Raw genomic sequence first — 16,543 nt, 5'->3', positions numbered from 1 at the left:
CATAAAGTAGCCCCTCTCATAGGGACACGATTTTATTTTGTTATTATTATAGTACTGGAACTTCAATATGCTAATTTAATTCGATGTGCCTTTAGATTTTACATTTATCTAAATTCTCTACACTCCGTTACTATAATACATCTTTTATCTTCCATGCATTATGTCATCTTGCCAGGGACTAACTATGCCAAACACAGAAAATCGATATCATCTTCTCCTATACTGCATAGTAATGTTATACTAGCGATTATTAATGACGTCGTTAAATCCAATTCAATCATTAGAAAAAGGAAACTTCGTCTTAATCATAATCCAATCGAGTTTCAATACTTGTTCCAACGTATCTTCTCTTTTATAGTGAACAACGCCGTTTGGAATTCTCACTCTGCAAATATTTTTACGTCAAATTTTTGCACAAGAATTTTAAATGTTAAAGATTTGCTTAATACATTTGTTAGCTAACCGTGGTACTTTAATCGTTTGTATAAGAGTCGATTGTTTACATACGAAATAGAAATCGCAAAACTGCGACAACAAATTTCAGAATGATTCACATGTATCAAGTGCATACGTAACGTTACACGATATGCAGGCGGATATCGTATTAAATTATTTATCTTGCCTAATTATTTGTTATATTATATCGTTAGTAATGAAAATTGGATCCGCAGTGAACCTGTTAAACGAAAACACTCTATCAGTTTCACACTACTAAACACCAAAGAAACAAATATCATCCATTCGAGAACACAGCCGATTAACGGGCCAGGTTTGCATTTAACCTCACCACCTCGGTATAACGATGTTTCATCGCGCACAACACATAACGAAATTCTCGTGGAGCAAAAGCTAGGTTACAGGGCGAGGAATATCTGAAATAGGAAGTAGGTGGCCGACGATGTAGGACGAGAAGAGTGACAGTACGGGAAGAGGCCCCTGTAATGGAGGTTTATTGGCAATTAATCTTGCGGACCGGATGTGTCCGCTTCGCCGACCACGATACACTTCCGTCTCGCCTGACTACCGGTAAACCGATGAGAGATGTATTGCATCGTCGCACGGAATTAAGCGTACGTATCCTGACTGTATCGTTTGCTCCAGAGTACGTCTCGTAATGTTAAGTTATCGTATCATTTAGGTATGATAAAATCATAAATTAGGCTACATATTAGAATCCTATGTGTCAATCAATAAGTCTCAATGACTTCAGAAAATTTATAGATAACTAGCAATCGTCCTAAAAATTGGGAACCACTGTATCGTTAGACTGATATATTTTTATAAATAAGAAAGTCCTCTAGAAGCTGATCTTTCTCGTAACTCCATCACCAAATCTCGTAATTGCCAATATATTTTCACGACATTAAGCAGACGTGAGAGTATTTAAAAATTCGCCAAATACTTTAGCGTAAAACATCACACGAATTATCGACTTTGATACACAAATCTTACAAAATTGATCGATTCCGTTCCAGCTAAGCACACGTGGACGCATCTTCGCCCTGCGACGAAAGTATCGTTCTACGTCTTCGGTATTGTCTGAATATCCACCAGAATGATAGGGCGAATGGCGAGTTTCGAAACGCAGTCGAGATCTTTCTTGACAAATAAATCATTAGACGAATAAAACAGGAAAGAGGATTGTACTCGGTAAATATTATCGACGACAGATCTACCGGATTCCGCGGCAGGACGTTATTCTTACGAGCAGCTTCGCGTGGTTAAACGTCGTACCGTGACGGAAGAAATGTGTAACGACCGGCTGCGTGGGATGGGTTTAGAGAGAACGTTTAAAATGTTAGGGCAGGAGTTGCAGTTTAGATGGTGAACGTGTTGGTAGGGTATTAATGAGTATCCGAGTAAATTAACTGCGATGGATGGCGTGGTTGTACGCGAGAAATTTCCCAGATGAATAAAAAATCACTTCGATTTTAATGCATGCATGTTTAGTAATACAAAATGGCCCGTAGAAAATGTTACAAGCGATTTTCTCGGAAACTATTTATTAGGAGCGTTGTGAGATACACTATTTTTTATGTTTAATGGTTCATTAAATGAAGGGAAATAAAATACCACTGCTAACCCTTCATTTGTACGAAAGCGAGTAAATCCCCTCTTTTTTTTTTAATGAAATTGCACATAAATCTTTACAGAGAAACAAACAACAATTATTTTAATGCAAGTACATCAATGCACAAGCAGGAGATGTAATAATTTACTTTCAATTGAAAAATATCGAAGCAGGATAATTAATGTCACATACACTTTTCCTCCTTATAGAATCGGATATGGACAATAATTAAACGGTTAATTATTTACCTATGAATTTAACAAATTTTCAGATAATGAATAACCGAAATAATATCTGAAATGTTTTAGTAACTTAAATGTTTAATTTTAAATTGAGCAGCCGAGAAAGAAAGTAGATAAATGATTTTACACATAACCATTCACATATTCGTACTGCTTTATAACAAAAATATGAAGCTTGGCCTTCAAGATCTAAAGGAACTTTATCGTATTGTTTCTTCAATAGCAAACGAGATTAGAACAAACAAAGTACCGCACATTTGCAAGAAACAGCTTGCCGACAATACATCCTCGATAACTACCATCACTTTCACACCCACAAAACTTAACCATTTTAATCTTCGAAGAAATTGCAAAGCTCATAATTCAAACTAAACAATATTCCCTTAGGATTATTAGCACCTGGTCTTGTAAACTTCAAACCAAGTGCAGTAGAGCCGAATTATCGTTTTATAAATATCGATGCCATACAAGAACAACAATTTCCGAAACAGTAGCAATTTCTTCCTATTCTCGTTTCCAGTCTTCCTTATCAGGTACGGAATTCCCAAATTTTCTGTTATCGATGTTCCGATAATCCATTCGATTCATCGAAATTCTGGTAGTCGAAGCTCCATCGTATGAAAAATTACCGGCAATATCTACATTTTGCACCGTTTGCTGCCGGAGGCCTGGTTTCAACGTTCCCCTTTAATCGGCAATCCCCTCGTAAAGGTGAAAAGAGAAATGGATCGAAGCCAAGAGTGGCGCACAGAGGTGTTGCCTGCAACTCGGCTGGGAGACCGCCACCCGCTTTCGCCCCCTTTTTCTTTATTCTGTGTCGCACTACAGCCTCGCTGAGAGCTGCTCTTCTCTTCGAGAGAAGAGTTTTCTTCGCTGGTCGTTAATGACCGCGCTCGTATTAATTTGGTCCCCCTCTGACTCGTTTTAATTGAACGTGCACGCGAGCATCGGGACTCGTCCGTGATATGAACGGGAGAATAATTACTGGCGACCCAAGGGACGATAACGTCGCTGTTGCTTAAAACCGCAGTCCCCGGTACAAACAAGCGTAGACACGATCGTAGCTCACCATCTTACGTACACTTCACACGAGAAACGCGTATTGTGCACGCGCTGCAGACGAACCAAGTCCTGTCGTATACAGGAAGTTACAGGACTTCTTCTATTCGATGATTTTTATTAGCGCACTGTTGGTAAATTTGGTTGTCCGGCGTATCGGCGTTCCAAGTGAAAGAATCGAAAAGAATCGAAAGAAAATACGAAAGAGAATATTTTTTATTTTACAATAATCTACAAAGATGAGTATACATATGTAAAACAAGTGTGAAATAATCTGCAAAAGTACAGATAATCTCATGACAAAAAGGATTTTAATATTATTCGCCGCAATTTTTTATATTTGACATCGAGAACAATAGGAAACGATAATTAAGTGTACTCACTCCGTGTTAATACCCCAATATGTCGCATACCGCCGATTAAATCGTTCGAAACGTCAATAAGCGATTTATACCGTTGAATCGATGCGAAGAGGATCATCCGCGTTATATTTACTGATGGCCATTGAATGCCCTTGATACTCTATCACCGTGCCAATATGGTTCGAATAGCGTATATCCGGCTCCAATAATATTTCCAGACTTGTATTTGGAAACTTACCGCGATAGGCTGCACGATCAATTCACGATGGAACACCAGTTTATTCATCGCGTACCATAGTGTCGAATCAATTCACAACCTTTTCGAACAAAAGGACAACTCGTTAAACACGTGTGCGTAATCTTGTTGCGATGCAATTACGGTGTTAACAATACGCTTGTGTTATTAGGTTAAGTAAAAAGTTCTGAGCGTTTTTCGCTAGATGTCTTTAGTGAGCCATATCTCACGATGTGCACATCGCATCGAGTCATAGTATACACCGATTTCAAGGTGATATTACGCATCAAAAAGGTTCTTTGTCAGTTTTGTGTTCGGTGAAGCCAGTTGTGTGTTACAGCGTTCGAAAATGGAGATAAAAAAAGAGAAAATTCGATACATTCTTCAGTACCACTACGACCAAGGTGAAAAGGCGGAGCAGGCGGCCAAAAAAATTTGTGCTGTTTATGGACCCAGTACAGTATCGAATGCAACAGCAAAGCGGTGGTTCCAACGATTCCGTTCTGGTAATATGGACGTCGAAGATGAGGCACGCTCTGGTAGGCCAATCGTCGAAAATGTGGATAAAATCATGGAAATCGTCGAGTCGGACCGGCATGTGAGCACTTATTCCATTGCCCAGGAACTGAAGATTAGCCAGAAAACCGTTTGGAACCATTTGCATAAGGCTGGTCTCAAGAAGAAGCTCGACGTATGGGTGCCACATGAATTGACGCAAAAGAACCTTTTGGACCGAATTGATGCCTGCGATTCTTTGTTGAGACGTAACGAAATCGACCCATTTTTGAAGCGGATGGTGACTGGCGATGAAAAATGGGTCACATACGAGAACAACAGCCGAAAAAGATCGTGGTCCAATCGCGGTGGGCCGGCCCAAACGATCGCCAAGCGTGGATTAACGGCCAAGAAGGTTTTATTGTGTGTTTGGTGGGATTGGAAGGGAATCATCCATTATGAGCTGCTCCCATCGGGGCAAACACTTAATTCGGACCTCTATTGTCAACAACTGACCAGACTGAAGCAGGCGATCGACCAGAAGCGGCCAGAATTGGCCAATAGGAAAGGTGTTGTGTTCCATCAAGACAACGCCAGGCCGCACACATCTTTAACGACGCGTCAGAAGCTCCGAGAGCTTGGCTGGGAGGTTCTATCGCATCCGCCGTACAGTCCAGACCTGGCACCAAGCGATTATCACCTTTTTAAGTTTTTGCAAAATTTTCTTGATGGTACAAAACTGGCCTCAAGAGAGGCTTGTGAAAATGAGCTGGTCAAGTTTTTTACCAATAGGGACGAGGACTTCTTCAACCGCGGAATTATGAAATTGCCTTCAAAATGGACAAAAGTAATCGAACAAAACGGCGCATATTTAATCTAAATCGAATAATCTTGACTATGTTAATTTCATCGTCGAAATAAAGCGAAAAAGCGCTCAGAACTTTTTACTTCACCTAATACAATCGAATAATATTGACGGCATCTACTGATATCAATAATCATCGAGCATTGTTTCTAAATTATTTCATAATCGATCGTTTTTTACTGCAGTTGATTGAATCGTTTTATACGCTATTTTCATTACATACAACTATCTTCTCGAAGTATTATTTGTTAGTGTACGTTTCGTGTTAATTGATGTAGGCTTGGGTTTGATAATTAATCGATTCACACAGATTCGATTTTCTCTAAATGATATATTTTTCTCCACCTCGTACAACACGTCTTAAGTCACAGGATACACTTGGTCAATTAACACGTGGTCGACTTCTAAGACAAAAGAGCGTCGCTAGAAGTCGTACCAACTTAGCTTGTAGCAACTAGCGATCATACCAACCTAACTTTTCTCAACATTTCGAACCTAAATCCACATAAAATTTAATTTATTAGACTAACGAATAAAGTATGCGTTTCGCAGCTGAACATTAGTACGGTATTTTATCCGCGGCGAATTGTCAGATGAAAATTCTACAATCCGATCCAATTATTAACTTTCTTAATATTCACTAAACCAAATGTGATAGAAAAAGTTATTCTCCTTTTTTATGGACTCATAAACTAACTAGCGACCAGTCAGGCACAACTGATCGTTTGGTATCGCGAACCTTGAACGTTATTAGCGTCCAAGGTGGAGGATTATAAGAAATGTAAAGAGCAAGGTTTAGTTCACCTTACTATACTGTTAAATATAATTGTCACTGACTGAATACTGTTACATGTTGACTCTTAGAATACCGGTGCAAGAGTGAGTCTTGGTGATGTTGCTGTCGTAGAGAAAAGTTCGTGGTGGGTGTGTCTCAAGTCTGTTCCTAACCGATCATTGGGTAAAGACGTATGTTTAAGGATGGGCGCCGCCCTAATGAAGGTTCACGCGCGGGTGACCTTGCACTTGGGGAAAACCCGCGTTTCCGGACTTCCTGAGATGTACTATAAAATAAAGACGTTACGTGCCTTATGGGGTTTTCCCGTGGGGTCCTAAAGTACCTTGACTGTACCATAGGCCCACTGTTTATGCTGGGTCCGCGCTAGGGTAGCGTAGACCCTTGACGGTCGTCCTACCCGAGGATCGCATCTAGTTTATATAAGGCATCGCGGTAATTATCAGGCGGCCACTCCAAGTCCCGAACATGACTCAATCTTGAATATGTATGTTGTACAAGTATTTTAATTTCTGTTTCATCAATCTTCTTCTAATAATTATTAATTTTTATATCGTTCGACAATTGATTTTTATATGATACAATTCAGAATCAAGAATATCGAAACTACATCAGGCTCCAGATAATGTCGTGTTTTATAACTGTAGTTTACTATCTAAACATCAAATTCTAAGTTTCATACTTTTCTAACAATTACCTACTTATTTTTTAATTGATTCATTGTTTCTCTAATTAACTAAATTTATTGAATACATCGATCCACTTCGCTCCCAGTTTGACTTATTATTCCCTATGAACATACACGTGTGTAACAAAGTTCAAGGTCTCACTAAATCGTACAATGATGCTTACACATGTTTCCAAAGCAAAGTTTACAACTAGCTCAACAACGTGAGCGTGCAAGATTTATTTGCATGACTATCGCGTTGTATCACCCTACGTACATGTACATATATAAACACACATACACAGTCTCGGATATACAAGCTAGATAAACGCAATACTTCGTATCATCTGCCAGATTACACGAGATAACACTTGCTGGATGCGGTATTGTCGCTGTTTGTATCTATCAGAACGCGCAATGAAGGGAACCAGCGCCGGTAAGAGAAAAACGATACATACACGACTTCTTCAAACGAAGAAAAACTTGCTCAACTTTTTCCTCGTCTCCGTTCTTTTGAGAATCTGAGGATGAAAGTTTCCACGGTCGAATCGTACACCATTACTCGTCCGAAATGTTCCTCGGATCAGAAAAAGTTCGAATCAAAAAGGTTAAAATTTCTAATTTCTCAGTTACTACAATTTTTACGCGTGAATTTTAAAAGCTTCGATTCTCAATATTTGAACTGCCTACTGTTTGCATTTTATTTTCATTTTACTTTTATTTGTATTTTATTTCTTGTTAACCGATACGAAATATTTTTGCCAAATATGATCGTCTATAAATGTACAAAACGTATCCTTCTATTTGGGAAGTGCAGGAAAGGGTAGCGGGAAATATCGTAGCCTAGATTACACGTATCCAATGCGAGAATAACTCGTTTTGATACACCAGAATGTCCAAGGTATAGATGTACTGATATTAAAAGTATGAACCTAACAATATATGAAAATTACAGATAAAGAATATAACAAACAAAAGATTTTCGATTTTCTTATTTGGATGTAATCTAGGGGATAAAAGGTTGACCTTTGGTTAAACCATGAAATTAATCGGACGTCATAGTGAAATGAATCGATATGTCACATTCTTGTACCTTTTTTCCTAATTATGTCAAGAAAACGACAGTGACCTCGAAATCTGTCAATTTCGAATCTACGCAATGCGACGAGAATCTGGCAAATGATCTAAAAAAAAAAAGTCAAGGAACAAGATGGTCTAAGAAACCAATCACGGATGCAGGAGAGAACCTTGCGCCGAGGAATCGGCAAAAAACAGGAGCAGCTTCCAGGGGAAACCATTTCTCGAGGATAGAGAGGAGACGCCGCTAGGAACAGAAAGGTGGGCGGAGAAGTACAAGGTGGAAGACCGTGCTGCCTGTGGTAGAGCGGTAAGAGGCGAGAGAATTAGTGGGTGGTTCTATACGCAGATAATTTGTGGCGTGCAATCCCGGCCCAGCCATCTAGGCGGATAGGTAAGGCGTAGCTGTACCGTTTCGTAATAATTTACTCGACATCCTCGGGACCATTGAACGAACGAGTGCAATCAGAAGCGAATGGGTTGATTGATCGAAGAGGAATTGTATCGTAACGTATAATTTAAGTAGTAGGAACAGCGATAGTAGGGACGTGTGCAAACACGTACCTTTTATCGAAATTCCATATATTAAATACGATTGCCTACCACTAACGATCATAGCAGTGTGTATCAGACCACTGCTACTTTTCATGAAACTGAGGTGGAGTTGGATGTAAGTGCCCCAAGAAATACTCTTGATGTTCAATAAAAAAAGGTTTATTAAACAATTAAGAGTCAACAATCAACAATTAACAATCACGTTTCTCGAATGTGTTTGCTTCGCTGTTACGCTAGACCCTTCGCACTTCGCTGTTCGAAACGGAATGAATCTTTTCTTTTTTTTTTTGTCGCTGCTCAATATCCAACACATCAACATCTAATCCCCATTTATCTCAACATTCCCACTAACCACGCGTTTGTTAGGCGTCCGCGACCGTTACCACGCACGCCTTCTTCTCAAACATTCGGCGGAAGGACCGTTGGGATATCGATGGCTCATTAGGCGCGCGAGTGTCGCGAAGCCATCGGGAAGTTCCGTCGTCGCGTGTCACCACAAAACATACAGAAGTTCGTTTTCTGAAAACTATCACTAGACTGATTTACACCACTAATATTCTCAGCGTTCTAAATCTACCTATAACTACCATAGCCCATAAACCTGAGGAATCACGTGGAATGAATCATGCCGCGACACGCTAAGTAGGCAACCTGCATGACAAACTTTTGCCGTAGATGCGTAATTGATTTATTCCATTCATAGACGGAACAATCTGATCGACGTCTCCTTTGGAGACCACCATTCCCACACCATTGTTTGCTACACATACTGCACTATGTCTGATGTCACGTTGTAATGAATGCAGGATGTCGACGGGGATGATGATGAACAGAGGTTATGCTACCAAATATTCGGGTTCGGTGCGCGTCCACGGTGTATGGAATCCGTTGTTGAGGGATGTCAACGACATCCCCTGCGGTCTCCACGTCACCAGCCGTTCCTGCTCCCGTTATGGTAGAACGGTGTACGCAGGTAGGCCTCAAGGGGACCAACCAGTTTGTGACATGTACTTGTAATTGGCATAGAAAAATTCATGAACCTCGTACATCTTGGATCACTGTTTAGACACGTTACAACGATAGTCATGAAGCTCGAGAAAATTAATATTATGTTTGAGATACAGTGGCATACTGATAATTGAGTGACAAGTTCTGAGTCCACCGCATCCTATACGATGGCGTGCAACTGTCTCGCTTTTAGTGACAGTGTTGTATAAAATATCGATAGTAATGTATGACTTTTATTCCTCAATTTTTTTTTTTGCTTCGTGTAATTGTACGTAATTGTATCGAATACTTGACAGAGCTGTTACAAATATCGATAAAAGGTATAAATACGATTAAAAGAAGATTATAAAGTAGATGTTCTATCTAGGAATTTTTGCTTTTTCATTCCTATCATCGTTATCAATATTCGTCAACGTGGTAGGAAACTAAGAAGACAGTCGGCTGTTATCGATATCCGAAATATCGTTCGGATAGGAAGAATAGTCGATCGAAGAAAAGAAATAAATATTCTAACAACGTGTTACATAAAATTAGCGACATTCTATAACGAAATAGTTAAGAAAGAACCGTGTCATAGAAAAGTCGATTCTATACAAATATAATTCCTTCTTTATACTTCTATGAGAAAGTACCCAAGGAAAGAATATTATAAATGGCTATGTGACCAGCACTGTATAAATTAAACCGATAATCGGAATGCTAATTGTAATATCGACACCAAATTGCTACGTTAAAATTATAGTACATAAATGGGGCTCGATAATGCAGTATTATAATCAGCGTACCTCTTTACATAATTAACTGACCATTCTGGAGCATTAAAATCAATTCGACGATTCCACCGTCGCTACATTATTATCAGCCTCGATTCATGACAAAAGATTCTCGTTATGAGCACTGTAAATACACCTTGTTTGCAAGTATTTATGCGTAACAAAGAGAGTCTGGCAATATCACTCGACTATGTCTAAAGTGGCCGATACTAAACGAAGATCGAACGCTAAACGGACAGCCCGTACAATACTCAATACGTGCGAAGCTCGCGATTTAGTTGCGCGGACGCATTTACATCGATCTGGTAGAATCGCGCGGAGAGCTCGCTAATATCCTTGACACGACGTACACCGTGAGCCCGTACACGCGGCCGGAATACTTAATATCTTTCGCTCGAATTCCATACGAATTTTGTATTACACGGTATTTCTGGTGAAATATCGGTGACGTTGCTCGTAAATCGAAAATGGTAATGGGACCCCGGAGCCGCCATTATCCGGCGAACAAGAAATCCCGCAAGGCGTTAGATTTATCCTGTTCCCCAGTCAACGATGATACATTATTCTCGAGCGTCGTTAAGACTGCAAACCTAACCCATTATATCGTTCTGTGACGTCTCATCAGGGAATCACCCGCGACCCTTCGTTTCTCGTCTACGATATACTCTAAACCGTCTCTCCCGTCACTGCCACAGGAACGGTAATTGAGTACGCTGCTCGACGATACGTGAACACACTCGTGGGAACACGCACCGACGTAAACCGAGCCCTCAGACGTACGAAACGACAGTGTGCGTGGAGGGTCGTGAAGAATTTACACTACAGAGTCGTTGAAACGACTCGGTTACATTCCCGTGGTTCCGTAGTCGCGCGTAAAACGAGCGCTAACGGCCACCCCATAGACCGCCTTGTATCACGATCATCGCTATGGCTAGGACGATGAGGTGAAGCTTTAGGAAACAAATTTCGTCGGATAAGGAAGTGGTTAATGACTTTTAAGTGGATTTCTCCGTTTGTTACTTTAATTTGCGATGTTATTGTATCTTTAAATTTATATAAATAAAAATAAATAAAAATAGAAATAAAGAAGATCGCACCGCAGGTCTCGAGATATGGTTACCAGATTATGATTAATGGTTAATGCAACACGTGTGATAGGTCCCTTAAGACACACTATATCACAATTGTCAACAGTAATTACCTAAATCTCATCATCCAAAGATACTACATCACAATTGGCGACAATAATTCTCTAAACCTCGTCATCTAAAGACACTGCATCACAATTGTCAATGGTAATTCTCTAAACCTCGTTATTCAAAAGCCTTTATAGCACGCTAATTTACAATTGAAAGTCACAGGAAGAAAACACGATCTGTAGATCTGTAGAAGTATGTAGTCGAAATGTGGACGATTAGATTCAAATCCACGAAGTTCTATGAAAATCCAATAATTGGTACTTACGATATCGTATGATATTGTAAATCTAACTTTGTATCATTCGGTCATCTTTAAAACGTTTAAAAGGCTGGTGAAAACATACGTAATCCTAGAACCAAATAAGGAAACGATTTTGAAACATAATTGAAATTTCTCATGATTGTCCCCATTAGCTTCCAATTGTTATCCAATTCCCATTAATCTTATTCTACCCTGAAATTTTTACCAGACACAAAACAAGCGATAAAAATCGTACGATAACACGATTAATTCCTGTCTGCAGCGCTCTTCATCCTTGCAAACCTAAAATTCCTTTCCAACCCCCTGATATACCACATTATTTCATTACAGAAATTCTTCCGCCGATTATTTGCCAGTTGCGTAATTCGTAGTTTCGCGCGACTGAATACGGCACGATATTACGGTTCTGGCGGCGTGTAGCGCAACGAACCGAGCTTTAATATCGCGCGAAGGAGAGGGTCGGAAATATCCACGGAGGCAACCCCAACGCAGACGTCGTCGCTCCTCAAGAAACGACGCGACGCGTTCCCTTTCGCCGCGAGAACACGGTCGCGTAGCGTAGACGGTTTTCTGGCCGCTTCGTAGCCTTGAATGAAAAACCTCGAACGAAACGAGAAGAGAAAACGCGCGGTACTCGAAGGGGTTCCAACGATGCCCGTTGAGATCCAACCAAGCGGTCTTACATAAGTAGTCCTCACGCGCACTAGAAAGCGTAACGCCTCGCGGAAATTCGCCGGCTGGATGAGTCGAGTGTGCACGTACGAGTTACCGGCGGAATGGAGACAAAGTTGTAGGCCAAGACGGCCGTAGGCGATCTTCAACCTCCGAGCTACTACTGTCTTCGGTCGAGAACCGGCTAATTGGATACTCTGTAGCCGACACTCGTTTCTTCCTACGAGTCAGCTTGTTCTGTTCTCTCGTTTTGTTGTTGTTCCGTTCCTTGTCCTTGGTTTTCTACTTGTTTCCTACTTGTTTTCTGTTTCGTCACGTTGTTCTTCGTTAAGAACAGACCGACGATGTATAGTCTACCGACGAGCGGAAAATCGTTGAGCGCGAAAATTTCCCTAGGTCTTGCGACTGATTGAAAGTACAGGTGAAAAATGCGTGTACGTTTGGAGGATGTACCGTTTCCAAACTGTAACGTTCCAGCTGCTCAACGAGAAGGTATAAAATCTAATTGAATTTCCTAGATCCCACGAGAATTTATCAGAACGAACACCTGAATAATTACATTCAGTAAGATTTACATTTTTGAATAAAAAGAAAATAATTTTACATTTCCTTATTTCTAACACGATGGATGAAACGTTGCTTCGTTTATCCTTTTCCGGTATCCACAAACAATAAACTCGACCGCTTAGCATCAATTAAATCATCAAACGCGGAACTCCAAGTAGTTCAAGTACGCATACAGTGCGGCACAGGCAGACAGTGGAAAAGAAAGCGATAGAACAGACGGGAAAGCGCAAGCCGCATTCAGAGGAAACGGCGGTGAGCATGACGGTCGCACGAACAATTTTGTGCGGCGTTTCATATCGCATTCAGAGCGGCCATGTCAAAAATAAGATTTCCGCCGGCAAAGAGTGGCCGATCTAACAAGGAGCGGACGCTAATTCTTTGATGTCAGAACGGTCCCGCAAAAGTCGCAAAAACTGTTTGATATCATCTTCGTGCCTTTGTCCCGTCGTAAAGTATAAAATTTACTACCGCGGGGGACTCGTCAAAGAGAGAAAGAGAGAGAGAGAGAGAGAAAGAGTGAGTGAGAGAGAGAGAGAGAGACGGAAAAGGGGTACTGGAAAGCAGGAACATGGCTAGGCCCGGCGGATATAACTAATTACGCGCACTCAACGGTGTCGTCATTCTACCTTTGTCAGGAACGCTTTATTTCCGCAGCATCAGAATTTTCAGCGGCCGAGACATTTCGCGTCCGCGCATACCCTCGGGATCTGACAGAAATAGTCTAATAGCGTTATTGTTAGCGCTGTTCTTCCTCTCCATTGAAATCACCCCATTGGATCGCCGGTTTTCGCCAAGTGCTATCTGTTTCCTTTTACGCGTCTCCGTCAAAGTTCTCGTTTGGTGTTTCCAATAGAACAACAGTAAGCTTTATTAGCTGCTGTTTGCTAGTATTATTGTTTGTCAGCACCATTGATCGAATGTACCCTTTAATTACCTCGTGTTTGACCAGTGTCTCGCAAATTTCGGTGCAGAAGGGTGGTATAAAAGACAGCACATTAGCCGAACCAGTCTCGCCGACGCCTCGTAAATATTACGCTTTCCTCCAGCAAGGACCACTCGCCATGAAATATTTCATGGTATCGTAAAATCTCGTTTCGTTCCCGTTACGATGTTTCATTCCCTCGCCCAGACGCCCTCGCGAGTCTATGTTTAGTCTACGCTTTGACTATTGAGTTATAGTCATGGCGCGAGTATAATTATCGTTATTCAAATAGAAGCACATCGCGATGAGACGAAAGAACTTGATCATTATTTATTATCTTTACTAGAGTTATACAGGATGGTTGGTAACTGGTGGTACAAGCGGAAAGGGGGTAATTTTACGTGAAAAAAGAAGTCAAAAATATAGAATAAAAAATTTTTTTTTCAATTTTTTTTTTAATTTTTCCATGGAGACAACGATCTACAGTGATCTACAACGACAGATCTACAACGTACCGCACGCGTACCGAGCGAAAATCCAAAGTCGATTTTCTCGAAAACAAAGCCTTGAACGAAAAATTTTTATTCTATATTTTCGACTTCCTTTTTCGCGTAGAATCACCCCCTTTCCGCTTGTACCACCAGTTACCAACCACCCTGTATATATTATAATTATTACAATTGTCTTCTATTGGTATAATTGTTTAGTACATTCACTGCGTAACAAAAAATTAATTGTCGAGCATTTAAAGAACGGAACATTCATAAATCACGGAATGTGGTACTCGTAACGAGAGTATTAATTATCCACGTATAGTCGACTGTCTTGTCTCGGAACTCTCAGCGTGATCTCTTGAGTCGAGTTGGTGCCAGTCGAAATTTCTCACCTCAAGACAAAAGAAGGTTCCCGGATCGCAGCATAAATTGCGCGGAAGCTCCCGGTATGGGAAAGCACTCGCGAAAGAAGAAGCCTCTATGAATTCATACTCGAACTTGCGCGGTCTGAATACGAGCGTATAAAAATGCCGTTTAAATCGTAAATTTGCAGCTTCGTGCTTAAATCAACGCCAAAAGATGTTTTCCACAAGAGCACTCATCGAGTTCTGATTTTCGCGTTCTCCAACGTTACTTCGAAACCCTTGACTTTGCCGACTTTCCAAAGCGACTACGCTGTTGTCGTGCTTTAAGCGAATAGAGCCTTTGAATATCCGATATGCCACTTCTTCTTTCTACTTTGGACAGAGCAATTTTTAAACGTTTTCTTTCAAATAACAACTTTAATCTTCTATCTCGTATAAATAGTATCGCTTAATGCTCAAGTATCGAGAAGAGAAAATTGTACTTAGAATCGGCAATAATTCACCACGCGAACGAAGCCGTAACGTTTATTACCAACGAGTCATTCTCAACGAGTAAACAAATACACATTATTCGTCATTATCGTCGCCATATTTTATTTAACTGCTAATCTCTGCTATTCCAAACTACACTCTGGATATATCGACCGGGAAATAAGTTTTTCCAACGAAACAGCTTAAACTGCAAAACGACAACGACTAGGAAAACGAATTAAAGCGTCAGCTTAAAGCAAACTTTCGTGTCCCAGCTGCTCCCTACGTTTACATAGTAGTTATTCGAAATTGTGGAGATTGCAATACAAGACATATATCTGCGCGCGCGCTCGCGCTCGCATTGTTTATCGTGTTCGTAGTAGCCTATATTTTTACGAAATACGTCACACGAGGCTAAACGCGGAAGATGGACAGCGAAGGAAGAAACACGGAGAAGATTCAGGTAGAAAAGAAAAGAGAAAAAAATGCGGCAGAGAAATAAAACCAGGGGTGCTTTCCACCGGCAAGAATTTGTTCACAGGGAACTTTTATTCCTGCCATAAAAGCTTTTACGACAAATAAATTTTTTCGTTGTATCGAACGAAATTTATCCATCCGCCAGAAATTTACACGCAACGATCGCTAGTATACCAAACGATCTTCCTGGTCGTTCGTTGGTTTGCAACGGCGCCCACGGATGGATCCAGCTCCTACGATAAATCAGTACCATAAGAATTAATTCCGCGACAACGATTTCTCTAACCGATCTTCGATATTTATGTAATAGCAGTTGGGACAAAGTGTTATAACGGTGACCGTTGTACGATCGACGTTTTACTTGAAGATTTAATGTACGCGCTATTTAGTATTTATTTCACGATATATATGTATTTGTCTTCGACGAATGTTCGTTGCATTTTGCATTTCCTCTGAATTGCATTTTCATCAAGGATTTATAGCTTTTATAATGCGCGTACGTGAAAACAGCGTGGCGCGGAAAACTCGTAAAGCCAAAGGATATACTGATTCACGTTTTACGAATCGTTTCTCTATAATCACTCTGCGCGATAACACGTTATCAAATAGAATTTTATCTCCACGCTTTGTGTACTTTATGAATTTACGAGTTTTCATATTGTCCACGTTCCGTGTACTCATACGTGTATGACTAATATAGGAACAGGTGTTTCACCAGAACACATATTTCGATTGCTTTTATACCAAATCAGAAAACATTATATTATTCTTTTTCCAATATTTTATGACAGTTTAATTGTTCTTGCAAACTCGACCGATTTCATATTACACGTATATGAAATGAAGTCTTTCTTATTTCGACTATCTTTGCGTGACTCGGAACACCTAACGCAATCATCGTTTCAAATAGAC

The 16,543-nt window shown here is 40.4% G+C and overlaps 1 protein-coding gene across 3 annotated transcripts in view; it reads right to left on the bottom strand.

The window, feature by feature from the left end:
* The window catches only part of LOC117214864 (protein O-mannosyl-transferase TMTC1-like), a 280,632-nt gene that overhangs the window by 86,665 nt on the left and 177,424 nt on the right, over positions 1-16,543 (bottom strand). The gene's annotated exons all lie outside the window — the stretch shown is intronic.

Source organism: Bombus bifarius, unplaced genomic scaffold, assembly GCF_011952205.1.
Source record: "Bombus bifarius isolate JDL3187 unplaced genomic scaffold, Bbif_JDL3187 scf7180000009243, whole genome shotgun sequence".
NCBI classification, from domain to species: Eukaryota; Metazoa; Arthropoda; class Insecta; order Hymenoptera; family Apidae; genus Bombus; species Bombus bifarius.
The sequence above is the reverse complement of the archived record's forward strand: the minus strand, read 5'-3'. Positions and strand labels throughout refer to the sequence as shown.